The following is a 14,793-nucleotide window of genomic DNA, read 5'->3' on the forward strand; positions in this document are numbered from 1 at the left end:
AGGGTGAGGACAAGTGGCGAAGACGAGAGAAGAACCACGATACGATTTCTGCAATCCACACGATAGGGATCACAATGTGTGCGGTTGCACTTATATCCCATCAGAAAACTATAGGGAATGATGCTGACTCAGGATCCACATAGAAATGCAGAGGCTCCCAATGCAGATCTTGGTCTCTGTGTGACATCATCAGTCATCTATAAAGTCAGTCATCTATGACAGACTGTGGTTCCCAAACTGGGGGGTTGGGACCCCAAATTATTCTGGGGGGTCCCCAGAGGATTAGCTTAATGTGCAACATTGTTTTCTCACTCAACAGTAAACAAATCAACATACAGTGGGCCTATAAGTGTATACAGGGTATCTGCACATTTCTAAAGTGACAATTTAATGACATTTAATACCTTTTTAATACCAAACTGGCCAAATTGTCAAATATTACGCAAAAAAGAAAGAGGCAAACATTGTGAAAATAGCCGATCTACAAGCTCACAACGCCTTGCAGTGCGAGACGTTGGGTTGTGAGCTTGTAGTTTGGCTATTTTCACAATATTTATCTGATGCAAAGTGTGCTGCTGATCGACACACACACACACACACACACACACACACACACACACACACACACACACACACACACACACACACACACACACACACACACACACACACACACACACACACTCCCCAAGAGTCCACTTCCAAAGTACATTTTCTTCATTTATTTAAACTAAAAATGTGTCCAAAAAAGGTGTAAACTCAATCAAACAAAACGGTAAGAAAAGTGTTTCTGGTCTAACCCCAGGGCTGTCTTTTCCAACTTGTACCCACTTATACTGATCTCAGGTCACTGTGACCCTGGCTCAGTATATACAGGACTATAATCACACCTGTGCCTAATCAAAGCAGCTGTTCTAAATCCCTTGATTACAGCAACAATTAAGCACAGTTGTATCATGCACAGTTCTAATCCTATCAAAATAGTTTACCAAACACTGGAAAATACAAATCTACTATAAACCTTATCATTTCAAAACTCTCACAATAATTCTCGCAATACACAAGTTATACATTTTCAGATATCTGCTCCCACACACACACACACACACACACCCTGTCATAGACGGCTAGCCATGCTGTAAAACAAACCCTCTCCTACAGTAATATACCCAACAATGCTAATTGCCCTCAGTTGCTCTTTGCAGCAGTTGCTTCCCATGGTATCAGTTGTCCTCGGTGCTCTGCCAGTTACGCTGTCGGGTCCATCCAGTAGACAGACAGACAGCCATGTCTAACCCAAGGCCAGGTGAAGGGACAAAGACTACAGGTCACACAGAACCCCGGCCGGCGGTCCACTGCCAAAGCTCTCTGGGACATTGTGCGTCTCCCATAGCGTGTAACAAAAGCATGCACGCAACTGGAGATACAGAACCTCATATCCATTTCGGCTTTAATGAGCACCTACTGTACTCCATCTTAATAAGGGGAGTCAAGCTGCCATCACCTGTGCAGTACCTTACTGTACGTACGTTATAGTGAATATAATGAGAGAATGGATTTTAAGAATGTGAGAAAGTTCTCTCCTTGCCAGGCTCATGGGCAGTCAGTCCCACACTATGCAAGAGGCAGCTATAGAGTGGCAGTATAGTGTGCAGATGTATTTACTTTGATAATGAATGCATTGCTTATTTAAAAGTGGGTGAATCACGTTTTTCCAGATATCGTCTTCCCTTTTTGCTCCCAAGACAGGATTCTACCTCGAGGGCCTCTGTGGGAAGTGGCAAGCATCGGAAGGGAGAAAAAAACCTCTGTATTCAACAGTAGCCTGGAGGTGCAAAACATGATAAATTGTCAAATCAGAAAACGCAACATTTCACACAAAACAAATATATAGCAAATCAGACAAGGCAACATTTCAGGAAAAAAATGTTTCAGGAATTTCTCACTGCCGATCTGAGGAGGAAGTAGGAGAATTGGTGGTGCATCTGTCTTCAAAATAAATGTGCATAATCAGACACTTTGAAATATTGAATATTTTGAGCATTTGGGTGTATAGAAAAATACATTTTGTCGCTGTCGGGCAGAAACCTTACATCGCCATATTTTAACTTTTAATGTTTTGATCTACGAGCTCACAATTTCTCACATCGCGCCACATTGTGAGCTTGTAGATCGGCTATTTTAGCGATTTCCTTTTTTCTCCCCAAAGTGAAAGTGGTTGGGTTGGGTGAGTGGGTTTTATAAATAGTCTCTCTCTACGTCGTCCTCAGACGAGCCCTCCATAGGCGTCTACGGTCATATTCGATTCTCCATACATCTGGCCAGCTCGTTTGTGCTTTCCGCACCAGCGTCTTTCTTTAGCACATCCACATAGGTAGGCGTGGGACGTCCTACTGATGGACGTCCTTGTGTTGGTTCCCACAGTACAAGCTTCCTGGCAGGGAGTTCTCTGTGTCGATGGCAATGACTCATCCTCCTGAATATTGAACCAATGAAAAGTAAAATATTAACAAGAGCTTGTGACTAAATAATATCGACATTGGATCCATTGAAACATGGGTTCTTTTTTTAGTACCTGAAAGGTACCACTCCTGAATGTTTTCTTGCAAATATTCTTCCAGTGCAGAAAAACATACTTATTTATATTAGAGCTAGGTTTAGGGATAACTTCACACAACACAAATGTCTCAGGAATTAGTCATTTTCATAAATGTAGTAGTATGTAGTGTAGAAATGCCACACAGATCTACTGGCACTTGCAGTTACATTTTCCTTGGTGCGCAGCTAAGGGCCGGTCCACAACTTTCAGATTGCAGGTGAAAATGGATGGCTGACAGGACCTGACATCCCTGTGACATGATACTGACCATGATACTTCATCAGCATCATGTCAGCAGCATGGTCAGTATCATGTCAAGATCTGTTCCATGTCAGTATCATGGTCAGTATCACAGCAGTATCATCTTCAGCCTGACATCCCTGTGACAGAGCCTGTCACAGGGATGTCAGTCCCTGTCACAGCCCTATCACAGGGCCATGACAGCCTTGTCATTCAGTACTGTGAGAGGCCTGATGTGACAGGGCCTGACATCCATATACAATTCTACTTATAATCGTAACCTTTTAGTTTTACTTTTTTTTCTTTTCTTTTTTTTACCAACATCCAGTTTAATGTAAAATCTGTCAGTGTCATGGCCTCATGACCTAAAAAAGAATAAAGTATGCAATTTATGTTTATTTTCTAATGTTTATCCCTTTCAAAATTAACTAAACCTTATGGGCAAAAAACATTTACGGCAAAAGTTGATGTAAGGAAAACGGAGCCAAATTGTAAACGTCAAGGCGGCAGATATGAAAGGGTGACACATACAAAAGACATTCTAAATAGGTACATTCAGACAGAGAAGGACGAGACGATAAAGAGGACAAAACTCTCATCTGTGGGACTCTCTTGTTCCTGTAAACAAGCGTCTTTTATCATCAGGACAACGGCAATGAGACGTGACCAAAACCTCCTCCTCACCCCGTCCGACATTTCCCAGGATCGCGCCGACGCGAGATTACCATCAGACACTGGCGGCGATAGCATCTGATGTCGGCCCCCAAACATCCCTCCGCGAACAATACCATTAATTTGTTCCTCTCTCTCTCTGGTGTCTTCACCATGAGTTCCAGGGCGACTTACGTAAGCTGTTTTTGTCAGGTATAGGAAACAGAGAGACGGATTCCTTGTCAAAAAAAAGCCCTCAGCTGCGGGCCTCTTTCATTGAAGAGCTAAACGTGTGTCGTCCAGTCTCAGAGGGTGCTCATCAGTGAACACCGGTGTGTGTGTGTGTGTGTGTGTGTGTGTGTGTGTGTGTGTGTGTGTGTGTGTGTGTGCGCGCGCTCGCCCACATGCACGCGCGTGGCTTTGAGGCTTTAAAACCTGAGAAGACGCCCACGCGTCTCCTTGTAGTAGCTCTCCTGGCCGCGGTGGAGCTCTGAAAGAAAGGGGGAGCGCGGCGCTGTATACTTGACAGGTGTCTGTAAAGTATGAGTAAGTGTATCTGTGCACAGGGACACTTGCCCGCCTCACAGTTGCCTATTATTAAAGAAAACATTCCGCCGTCGCCATGGGGACGACAGCGGCTCGGCTGAGATGACTGCCGGGAGTGCTGACAGGCCCGTGTCAGAGCATGGATTCCACCCCGCCATTTAGGAAGACACTCCATCTCTCCACCCCTCTCACCCCCTGTTTTTTTTATTCCCCCTATTCTGGATCTCTCTCCGTCTGTATGTCTGTCTGTCTGTGTCTCTTCTCTCTCTCTCTCTCTCTCTCTCTCTCTCTCTCTCTCTCTCTCTCTCTCTCTCTCTCTCTCTCTCTCTCTCTCTCTCTCTCTCTCTCTCTCATCTCATCACTTCCACTCATCCTTAAACTCCCTTTACCTTCTTTTCTCATTTATTTTTTTTAGTTCCAGTCCTTACTTTCCACACAGAAGAATCTTTGGTATTGATTTAACCGATTAAACCCCTATATACTTAGGTGAACCAGGGTCACCCAGGGCTATATACATATCCCCCCCCCCCCCCCCCCCTGAGTAATCATCAAAGCTCATTATTCACACAACAGCACTCTGCTAAACACTATACCATGACAACAGCACCCTAGGTGGGCGGCCATGGTGAACGGTTAGAGAGCACGCCTGGGAAGCCAGAGGTCCCATCAGGTTCCATTCCTAGACCTCAGTGTCCCTGAGCAAGACACTTAACCCCCTTAACTGCTCCCTGGGGGGCGCTAACCCCCGTAGCGCCCACTGCTCCTGTTACTTAGGATGGGTTAAGACCTGGAACGCATTTGTGTCATTTTTTTATTTGAGCGAAAAAAGCATTATTTTACACTTTGGGCTATTCAAAAATAGCAGATCTACAAGCTCATAGCGCGGCACCGAGTGCCGCGCTATGAGCTTGTAGATCTGCTATTTTGGAAAAATCCTGAAAATGTGTGCAAATTTTTGAATACATACTGTTTTAAAGTGACATTTTTAACTAAAATCTTTGCTTTTGGGGGTCCCTGGAACTAAATATTTTGAGATGGGGGTCGGTGGCCAAATACATATAATTTTGGGGGTCTTGACATGAAAAAGTTTGAGCACCTATCGACATAGAAACATACGTTTTTCAGAATACTGTTGGGATTTAGAAGACATTTGTAGAATCGTTTTCAGGTCTAAATGGCTTAAATGCAGAGAACACGTTTCACTGTATGTGTAAATATACAGTGACAAATAAATACCACAAAATCACCAAAAATCTCTTTGCTCCAATATAGCCAATCAGCTATTTTCACCCCAATGTCTGCCACAGAATAGGGACACATACAGTAGGTTCTTGTGGTTAACTCTTGAGTTAAAAAAAAGAGTAACTGAAAACGGATCCTAACGGGCCCTCAGGAGTTAAATGAAGATCAGGGAGTTTGCCGTGTACCCACTTCTCTCTCCCTCAGCCTCCACAGGCCCGTCCCCTCGGAGTCAGACACAATCCCTCTATCAGCTTTCAGATTGAGACAGACAGGCAGCGGCAGGTTAGACGTGCCTGTGGTCTCGTACTCCTACCCCGCCCCTCCTCCACCCCCCCCCCCTACCTTGCTGAGCTAAGCCTTTTTACTCCAACCCCTCTCTCTACTGTACAATCATTTGATTCCCAATAAAGCTGTCAGCTCTTCTACTCTCTAGACATTAAAATGGAATACTTGTCTTCTGTGTGCGCAGTGAAAAAAATCCTCAGTGTGAGCGTTTTACTGTGTGTGTCGGTAAGTATTAGGCTACATTTACACGTAGTTGCGGGCCGGGTGTCGTGCACCCGGAAATAGACAATCTACAAGCTTCACAACGTGCTCATGCTTTCTGCAGTGGTTCTCAAACACTTTTCGTGTCAAGGACCCCCCATCTGAAAAAGTTTTGTGTCAGGGACCCCCAGAAGAGAAGATTTGTTGCCAAATTATTCAAAAACATTTTTGAGATAAAAGAAATAATAACAATCAAAAATAGCAGATGTACAAGCTGGCATGGCGGCACAAACTGAAGCGCTGTGAGTGGATAAGTGGTCCCCAGTAAAAGTAGTTAATTCACAATCATCATTTTGATGATTGTGAATTAACTACTTTTACTGGGGACCCCCTGGAACCCCCTAGAGGACCCCTGGGGGTCCCCGGACCCCACTTTGCGAACTACTAGGGCTCTGTAGAACTTGTAGATCGGCTATTATTCCGGCACGTGACGGTGACACCGACGGGCCGGCGCCGCAACTAAGCATAAATCAGGTTTACACCTATTGAATCACTATACTGCAGCTTAAGTCCTATATAGTGACTATTCTCGCCTCAATCAATCTTAACATGCAAAGTGTCGCCACATCAAAACCCTGGAGGTGCGACGGTGACCCTTTGACGCGGTTCAACGCAGAGTCAAGGGTTCAGGACGCCGGTGACAAACAAGGGTGACGGTGACATCACACATGTCCTTTATTACTCTCATGGGGCTGTCATTTGAGAGGGAGGGGGACACCCATTGTTCACAGACAGACGGTAAACAGTAGGCCGAAACAGTGGCTCCAGCCACACGCGCACGCACGCACGCACGCACACACACACACACACACCTCTGCGCGACAGTGGCACACACAGCAAAGCATTACACTACAGTAGGTTGCATGACGAGGTCTTCTCTCCCACCCCGCTCACATATGGGCACAAAGCTGTCAGCTTCATGTGTTTCGTTCTTTGCATGACTCAAATGTTCTGATTAGCGGCCTTGTTTGCATAGATACAGCACAAGAAACACACCAGGACTCCAAGAAAATTAATGACGTGCTTTTCGGTGCACGAAAAAAGAAAAAAGGTTCAAAGATGGGTCACAAAGGAGAGCTCTACGAGGACTTCTGACATCAGAACGTACTTGGTTTTGTTTTTTTCGTGTGTGTGTGTGTGTGTGTGTGTGTGTGTGTGTGTGTGTGCGTGTGTGCGTGCGTGCGTGCGTGCGTGCGTGCGTGTGTGTGTGAGAGAGAGAGATAGAGAGAGAGTCAGAGAGAGAGGAAGAGAGAGAGAGAGAGCTTGGAGGCACTGTAATTTTGTAGATTGCACAGTAGAGAAAGGAACACATGCACCTCCTCTCTCTCACACACACCCCGAGTGTTTACTGGAATAACAGTATCCATATCCATGTAGCCCAAAGTGTGACTGGAGTACAGTATGATAAGTTATTGATAAAAATAGTTTTATATTGTGCTACATCTGCTATAGCTGCTATCACTCTGTCTGCCAAACGTGCTTCTATAATCTTTGACACGTCGACACTGACTGTGTCCATTAACAGTTTGAATTTACAGTATCGTGAGATCCAGCACTAACAGGGGAGGTCCTGTATGTGTTTGATTGATTGATTGATTGATTGAATACTTTATCAACAGTTTGCAAAGACAAGCACAGGGACGCACAGTTCAATACAAGGTCTGTTAAGAGGATTTTAAGTCCTCGTGCAACCTGTGTCGTTTTTAGACCTCGAGCGGCCTAGTATGTCAGTCAGTGTCAATGGCAATATATATATATATATTGTCTCTGTCGGTTGGAAACCTCATAAGTTTCAGGATTCAAATTCAAAAGTAGCAAAAGTAGCAGATCTACAAAGAAGCGACGCGTTTCGAGCCTGCGGATCTGCTACTTTTGATGCTTTTGTTTTTTGCTGTAGTATGATCAAGTAGGGCATTAAATTACAGAAAAAATAAACACAAAAAGTTAGAATATGGAGATAAGAGGTTTCAGCCCAACAGCAATGATATATAAGCTATATATCACCACCAAGTCAGATGTGGTATGCATTGTACAGTAGCTACTGTATAGGGGAAACAAAAATGATTCTAGTTCTGACAGCTCTGTGACAAACAAAGGCAGATGAAAGAAGACTGTTGCCACGCTGCCAGCTCCATCCCAGTGTCATCCCAAGGCAGAGTTACGACAACCGCAGCGCTGAGCGCCGCTGTTGTTGACGGAGCTGTAAACGCTGCCCTGACACCTCACTGACAGCTGACAGGGCTCCGCCCCCTCGGAGAATTCAGCCAAAACGTCCTTGTTGCGTAACGGCGGCGAGGAGAAGCTGGACGTCTGTTGTTGTTCTTCCAATGGAGCGAGCTACAGTACCAATGCTACCAATGCCAAAGAATTGGCATCAAAATATACAGTAGAAAAGTACAAAAATGTCCACTGTACAAGCTCACAACGCGTCGGCATTGCGAAGTGTTGTGAACTTGTAAATCGGATACTTTTGAACAGCCGATAAAATAGGCGGTTAATGTATGTTTCGTAATAATAGTCTAAATCTGCACTAAGTAGCTAGTAATTAAAGTTTTCAAATAATTCACGCCGCGTTTCGAGATGCTTTTCGAGCTTGTGGATCAGCTACTTTTGATGCTTTTGTGTGACGCAATAGTTTACAAAAAAAAGAAAAGGTACAATATATAAGAGGTTTCTGCCCGACAGCAACTAAATGTAGTTGTCGTTACTCCACCACCACTGGTCTGTTCTTTCGATGTACTTTCTTCATGGAGTCGATTCGTCACACTCACTGTGGACGTATCGACGAGACACGACGAGACACGAGGGAACAGACACCGTCCATATGCTCACTGACTCTAAAAATCGTGAATCCGTCCATCCGCTCGTCCGTCTATACGTTTTATATATGTGCCCGTCCTGGACATCTCAGTCACCACCTGGACTCATGTGTGTGCACGAGATGACAAAGAGCAGACCACCGCCTCAATGCAAAGCCCCCATGCTAAGTGGGAGAGAGAGGGAAAATGAGACTAAATATTTATTTTGTGCAAATACTCGTTGCACCAAAAGTGTACTAGGAGTAGCTTGTGGTAACAGTTTTTGTACCTCCAGACACCTGGGAGACGCTCACACTGAACAGGGTTTTGAGCCACGTAGCCAGAAAGGCTAAACAGTATTGAACATTATACAGTCATAATGGACGACGATGATAGACGAGCACAAACAACTGATGCATTATGCATCAGTTTGAATATGCTACTGCAACGCTGCGCATGATCATAACACTGGGGTCATTTTGCCCAAGAGCTGCGCCCTGTGTGACACTGTCTACAGACGTGTTAAAATTATTTGTTGTCATCCGTAATATTCAATTTCATCAACCTAAATGTCGGTATTGCTCAGAGGACGGACGCATTTTCAGTATAAACAACATAAAAAGTGTGAAACGCAAAAACGTCACACTGAAAAGCATAACAGCAAGCATGACAGCGAGGTGTTTCTATCGCGGCAACATGACGGATTTTGTGTTCTCTTCTGCTCTATCGTTCATAATATAGTAGGCTGTAGTTTCAGATCAGTAACTCTGTGTGGATGTATTACCTCCAACAGGGATGCAAGTGTCGACTGGACCAGGCATTGTCACTTGTGTTTGCATACTTGCGTGGTGTATGTTTCAGGCTGAAGTCTAACACAGGTAAAGATGAGCATAACCTCCAGATACAGATATGAGTTGCTTCATGCTTCTGAAGCTCTGCACGCTACTGTATGTCATATTTTGCACCGAGGTTCCAGTAGTCCAGCAGTCAGGTCTGATAGCGAGTGAAACAACTAAGATTCATTCTCTGGACTCGTTGCGGAGGAGGGGGAGGCTTTGTGAGATTTGTCATAGCGAAGCTTACTGATTTATGAATAATTTTCCACCAATATGAAATCATCACCAGCACACTTTTACAAGGGTATTATAATAAAGTTCTGGCAATGCCAGCCCAGCGCTTTCATCTCATTCTCTTTTTTTCCCCCTTAATTTCTGAAGCGCGTGGTCATAAAGTAGCTATAAAGGATTGGAACGGGCCGCAATCTGATGACAGATTCATGGGGAATTTAGGAAGAGGCTTTTCAAGTGACGCACAATGAAATTGTAACATTTCGGGGGATGACTGGGGCTTGGAAACCTCGCTGGATCAAATCTGTTAACGAGCCACGACTGTCAAAATACTCATGGACAAGGAACAGTATACTTTTGCCCCGTGCCAACACACACATGTCGGCCAAACGCACTGACACTCGCTTTATTTCTCTTAATCGTGCTCTTTCACCCGGCTCACACGTGTGCACACAAACGCACACGCATGCACGTGGACACACACACACACACACACACACACACACACACACACACACACACACACACACACACACACACACACACACACACACACACACACACACACACACACACACACACACACACACAGACACACACACACACACACACACACACACACACACACACACACAGACAGACGGATACAGTATACACACACACACACCCAGCAAAGCTATCAGATATAGAGCTGATGACAGATTGAACAGTTCCTAAGAACTGCTACTCTCCAGTTACAGTGACAGGTCAAACAGGTCTGGGCAGTCAGTGTGTGTATTTGATGAACCTCTCATCATTTGACTGCCTGGCCCAAGGGCATGCAGTCACTGCTGGCTGGGCGGGGTTACAGTGCCCATTACCTATGGGTACCCGAGCTGGCATGACAAACACTGTTAAATCTGTACTTGTGTGTTTACACAGTGGTAGCAGTAAACTAAGTATATCGTTGCTGTCGGGCAGAAACCTCTTATCTACATAGTCTAACTTTTTGTGTTTTTTCGTAAATTAACGCCCTACTTGATCATACTGCGTCACACAAAAGCATCAAATCGTAGCAGATTTACAAGCAATTTTTTTAATTTGAATCCTGAAAAGTTACAGTTTTGGACATATGAGGTTTCTACCCAACAGAGACGATATTTACTCAGGCACTGTGCTTAAGGACAATGAGAGAGAGAGAGAGAGAGAGAGAGAGAGAGAGAGAGAGAGAGAGAGAGAGAGAGAGAGAGAGTGTGTGTGTGTGTGTGTGTGTGTGTGTGTGTGTGTGTGTGAGAGTGTGTGTGAGAGAGTGTGTGTGTGAATGGGTGAGTGTAATGCACAATCTATGTAAAGCGCTTTGGATAAAAGCGCTATAGAAATGCACCATTTACAATGGTATTCTGCTGTCAATAGGTCTGGTATTTTTCAAGAATTTGACCAAATTTGTGTACAGGATTTTTTTTTACATGTAACAAAAGTATTTCCACATTGTGGTATTGCCACTTTTACTTTAACCTAAATAAAAAAAACTTGTCCCCCCCACTGTGTGCGAGGACAGGCTAATAATCCATCAGGATTAACAGATGCATGTACTGTACATACAATATGTATCTTTTTCATGTTACGCCTCCCCCTTGGACTACTGTAAAGCCAAGGATCCATTTCCACAGCCCTCCACCGTACCGTTGTTTACATGAGGACATGAGGGTACAATTGCTTCATGCCTGACCACAAAAATGCCTGAATCCCAAAAAGCCTTGAAAAGCTTTATGAAACCTAAGACGCCATAAACGTGCTTATACGGCAGGTACCGTACGTGTCAATAGCCAACTGCAACACCACCTCAAGTCTGGCTATGTCCCATGACATGACATGATGTCAGAAACCCCCTCGTTTCACATACAGTGGGAGGTGTGTCACCACCATGGAAATTAATGAAGTACATTTACTCAAGTAGTGAACTTAATTATAATTTTGAGGTACTTTTACTACTGGAGTATTTCATACTTCTACTCCACTAGAAGTATAATATTGTATTTTTTCTCTCCAACAATTATTTGAAAACTCTACTAGTTTGTAGGTTTACACGTTTCATTGTAGATTTAGATTATATACAAAACATACATTAATACTTTAAGGCCTATTTGGGTGACTTTTGGTGTCCGGGGTAGCTCAGTCGGTAGAGCTCTCGCCTATGGACCAAAAAAGGTCATGGGTTCGATTCCCGGGCACCACCAATTCAGCGTATGAGTAGCACGGCTTCGGTGCGGCAAGTCGTGCGGTTAGTACTGGGAGCTGATGGTACTGTAGGTGTGGCGTTCCACCACAGAAATCCATCTCCCAGGGGTCTAGCGGCGCATTGTAAACAGGGATAGACTCCCGCGTTCTCGGCTGATGCCGACAATAAGCCCCATTTTCGAAAGTTTGCCAATATCGCACATGTATTATGCCACAATACTTTAATAATGATTTAGTACTTTTCCTCAACTAAGACTTTAAACACATGCCTCTCACTTGTAACAGAGCATTTCTACGTTGCGGGTATTTCTACTTTCACATAAGTAAATAATCAGAGTACTTCTATACTTCCACCCCTGGCGGTGGTGTGTGTGTCACCAAGACAACATCTATATAAGCGTGTCCTCCATGTGAACTGTTGCTGCTCCGCCCCGACGCCGCGGAGGAGGGGAACAACAGCCCTCATGGCTGTGGGACAGGTAAATTGCACTGAGAAGAGAGACAAGAGGCTGTTTGTGAGAGACGGAAACATGACACCTTCGCGATGCAGGAAGTGGAGTTGTTGTGGAGGTGTGTGTGTGTGTGTGTGTGTGTGTGTGTGTGTGTGTGTGTGTGTGTGTGTGTGTGTGTGTCCCTCCTCCCACTGTAGAATAAAGAATTAAATCCGGGGGAAGACAGAGCATTATAGAAACAATGCTGGCACCTTGGTGTCTATGAGGTGTTGGAACGACGGGGTATAATGTGTGACTGACAAGCAGAATCTTCCCCTGGTGGAGCGTGTACCGTCACGCATTATAGTGTACGGTGCAGTTTGTACAGCGGAGTGGAGGGATATTACCATTCGACACTGAATGGTGAAACAAGAAATTGTCCTTGGACGCGGTCCAAGCTGGGTAACTGAGCTGTGGGACTGATGCGACAGTCCTCCATGTTACAGAGTGGAGCAGAGTTTTAGCCCCCTGCCTGAAGCACATGAAGGCTACACATTAGGCAAACTCCTGAGTTTTAATTTAACTCTGAGAGTGTATAAAAAGAGTGTAATAAAAATGGACAATTTTAAGTTCATTTTCTACACTCTCAGAGTGTCAGACTCAGTAGATGATATTTCCCACGTGGGAGACCAGGGTACAAATCCAGGTGGTAATATTGGGGGCTCGTCTGGGATTGCGTTTCCCCATTGGGGAAAGGTGAAAGGGGGGGGGGGGGGGGGGGGGGGGGTGGATGTAGCTGAGTGGCCCTGCCTCTAGCCCAGTATCTCTCTTACTTCTGGGGGATTCCCTTTGGCTATAAGTGGTAGGTTTCCCGTGCAGGACACCCAGGTTCACCAGTCATTGCAGAACCGCATTACATGGCCAACAAAAAATCTCATGCTCTCTTCTTTCCTATGTACAACTGTTGTTGTTTTCTTTTTCCTTTTTTTTTACTGGGCAACATAACCTGACAAAACACTGCAAAGCAGGATCCAGCATGCACAAAATCTGATTGCAAGGATCCAGCTATTTTATTTTACCTTGTTGTCGCTTATCAGTTTCCCCTCACCCCCCCCATGGGAGAAGACTGGGTGTCTCCCTGTGTCTGGCAGGCTGGGAACCTAAGTCTCCCACTGTCTGCACAGCTCACACTTTAACGAGTGTCCAGCCATATACGAGTCCACAATTAAGAAATGGAATATTGTGACAGGTTTGTTTTTCTGACAGATGCACTACTCAGGTTTTGGCTCATGCAGTTGATATCCCGTGGTAGCATGTAAAACTGTCTGAATATAAAAGTCTGGCCTGATTCATAATATATCCCCATTTGGCAGCGACGCTACTATGCTTACATATCACGTCAGGACACCATTATGCCGAGACGCTAATGATTTGTCCTGTGTGGGAAAGCCGGTGCAGCATGCATGGATGGGATCTTGTGAGATTCGAAGGATGAGTAATATATGGCCTTGATATAGATACCATATGTTCATATAGCCTCTCCTCCAGACCAGGAGGATGAGGGATGATGAGGTGCTAGGAAGTATGATCATGGACACATGGAGGGGCTGGGTGATAGAAGAGAGGAAAGGAAAGAGGTAGAGAGGGAAAAAACACGGAGGTGGAGAGAGGGAGCCACGGAGTGCTGAGAGAGATTCAAAGACAGTTCCCATGCATCATGCCAAATCTGCAGGCCGGGGCACATCGAGTGACCTCACTGCACTGTGGCTGGGCAGAGAGCAGCCCGGCAGCCCCAATCTGTGTTGTCAGCCCCTCCGCTTTTCTGTGGTTTTGTTTGGGACGGATCAAGAAAGCCCAAATGGAGCACAAGAACATGGAGGTGGGCCGGCAGCCCAAAAATGAGCACCGGAGCCGGCCAAGTGCTTGTGGTCGTCTAGTCAGGTCGACCCCAGTCGGTGGGAGAACATCGGGCCATCCATCCATCCAGCGCGGAGGAGGCTTGCGTCGGCCTATCTAAGGGCCCGCGTCGCGCGCGTGGGGGAGGGGCCTCTCGATCTCTAGTACCTCCGCGGGTCAGCGTGGAATGACATAGCGCCGCTGGAGCACAACTGGAGGGAAAAGGTCTCTCTAACACCTCGCTGTCGTGAAAAAACAGAGGAGAATTCCGGAGCCAGCGTGTGTGTGTAAAAAGGCACTTATGGGGGTTTTAAACGACAGAGGGTTTGGCTTGATGAATGTTCCAAGAGTGGTGAAAGATTAGCGTCTGCAGGGATACAAAAGGAGAAATGAAAAATGATGAGTGATAACTGCGTACGAGCAATGATGGAGTGAGTATGACGTATGGTGGCGGGCAGGGGAAAGGTGTTTCTTTCTTGCTCCTGTGTGTGTGCTCACAGGAGGTGTGGGTGTCAGTTCATAGAGACAGAGAGACGGAGACAGAGACAGTCACAGAGACG

General features: G+C 45.4%; 1 long non-coding RNA gene across 1 annotated transcript in view; it reads right to left on the reverse strand.

The window, feature by feature from the left end:
• Positions 1 to 775: 775 nt before the first annotated feature.
• Positions 776 to 14,793, reverse strand: part of LOC311055236 — a 144,344-nt gene continuing 130,326 nt past the window's right edge. The window contains exon 4 of the long non-coding RNA XR_014601773.1: positions 776 to 2,476. This is a non-coding gene — a long non-coding RNA (uncharacterized lncRNA). The remainder of the gene's footprint in view (positions 2,477 to 14,793) is intronic.

This window comes from Gymnoscopelus microlampas (assembly GCF_963454915.1).
Source record: "Gymnoscopelus microlampas genome assembly, chromosome: 11".
NCBI lineage: Eukaryota > Metazoa > Chordata > Actinopteri > Myctophiformes > Myctophidae > Gymnoscopelus > Gymnoscopelus microlampas.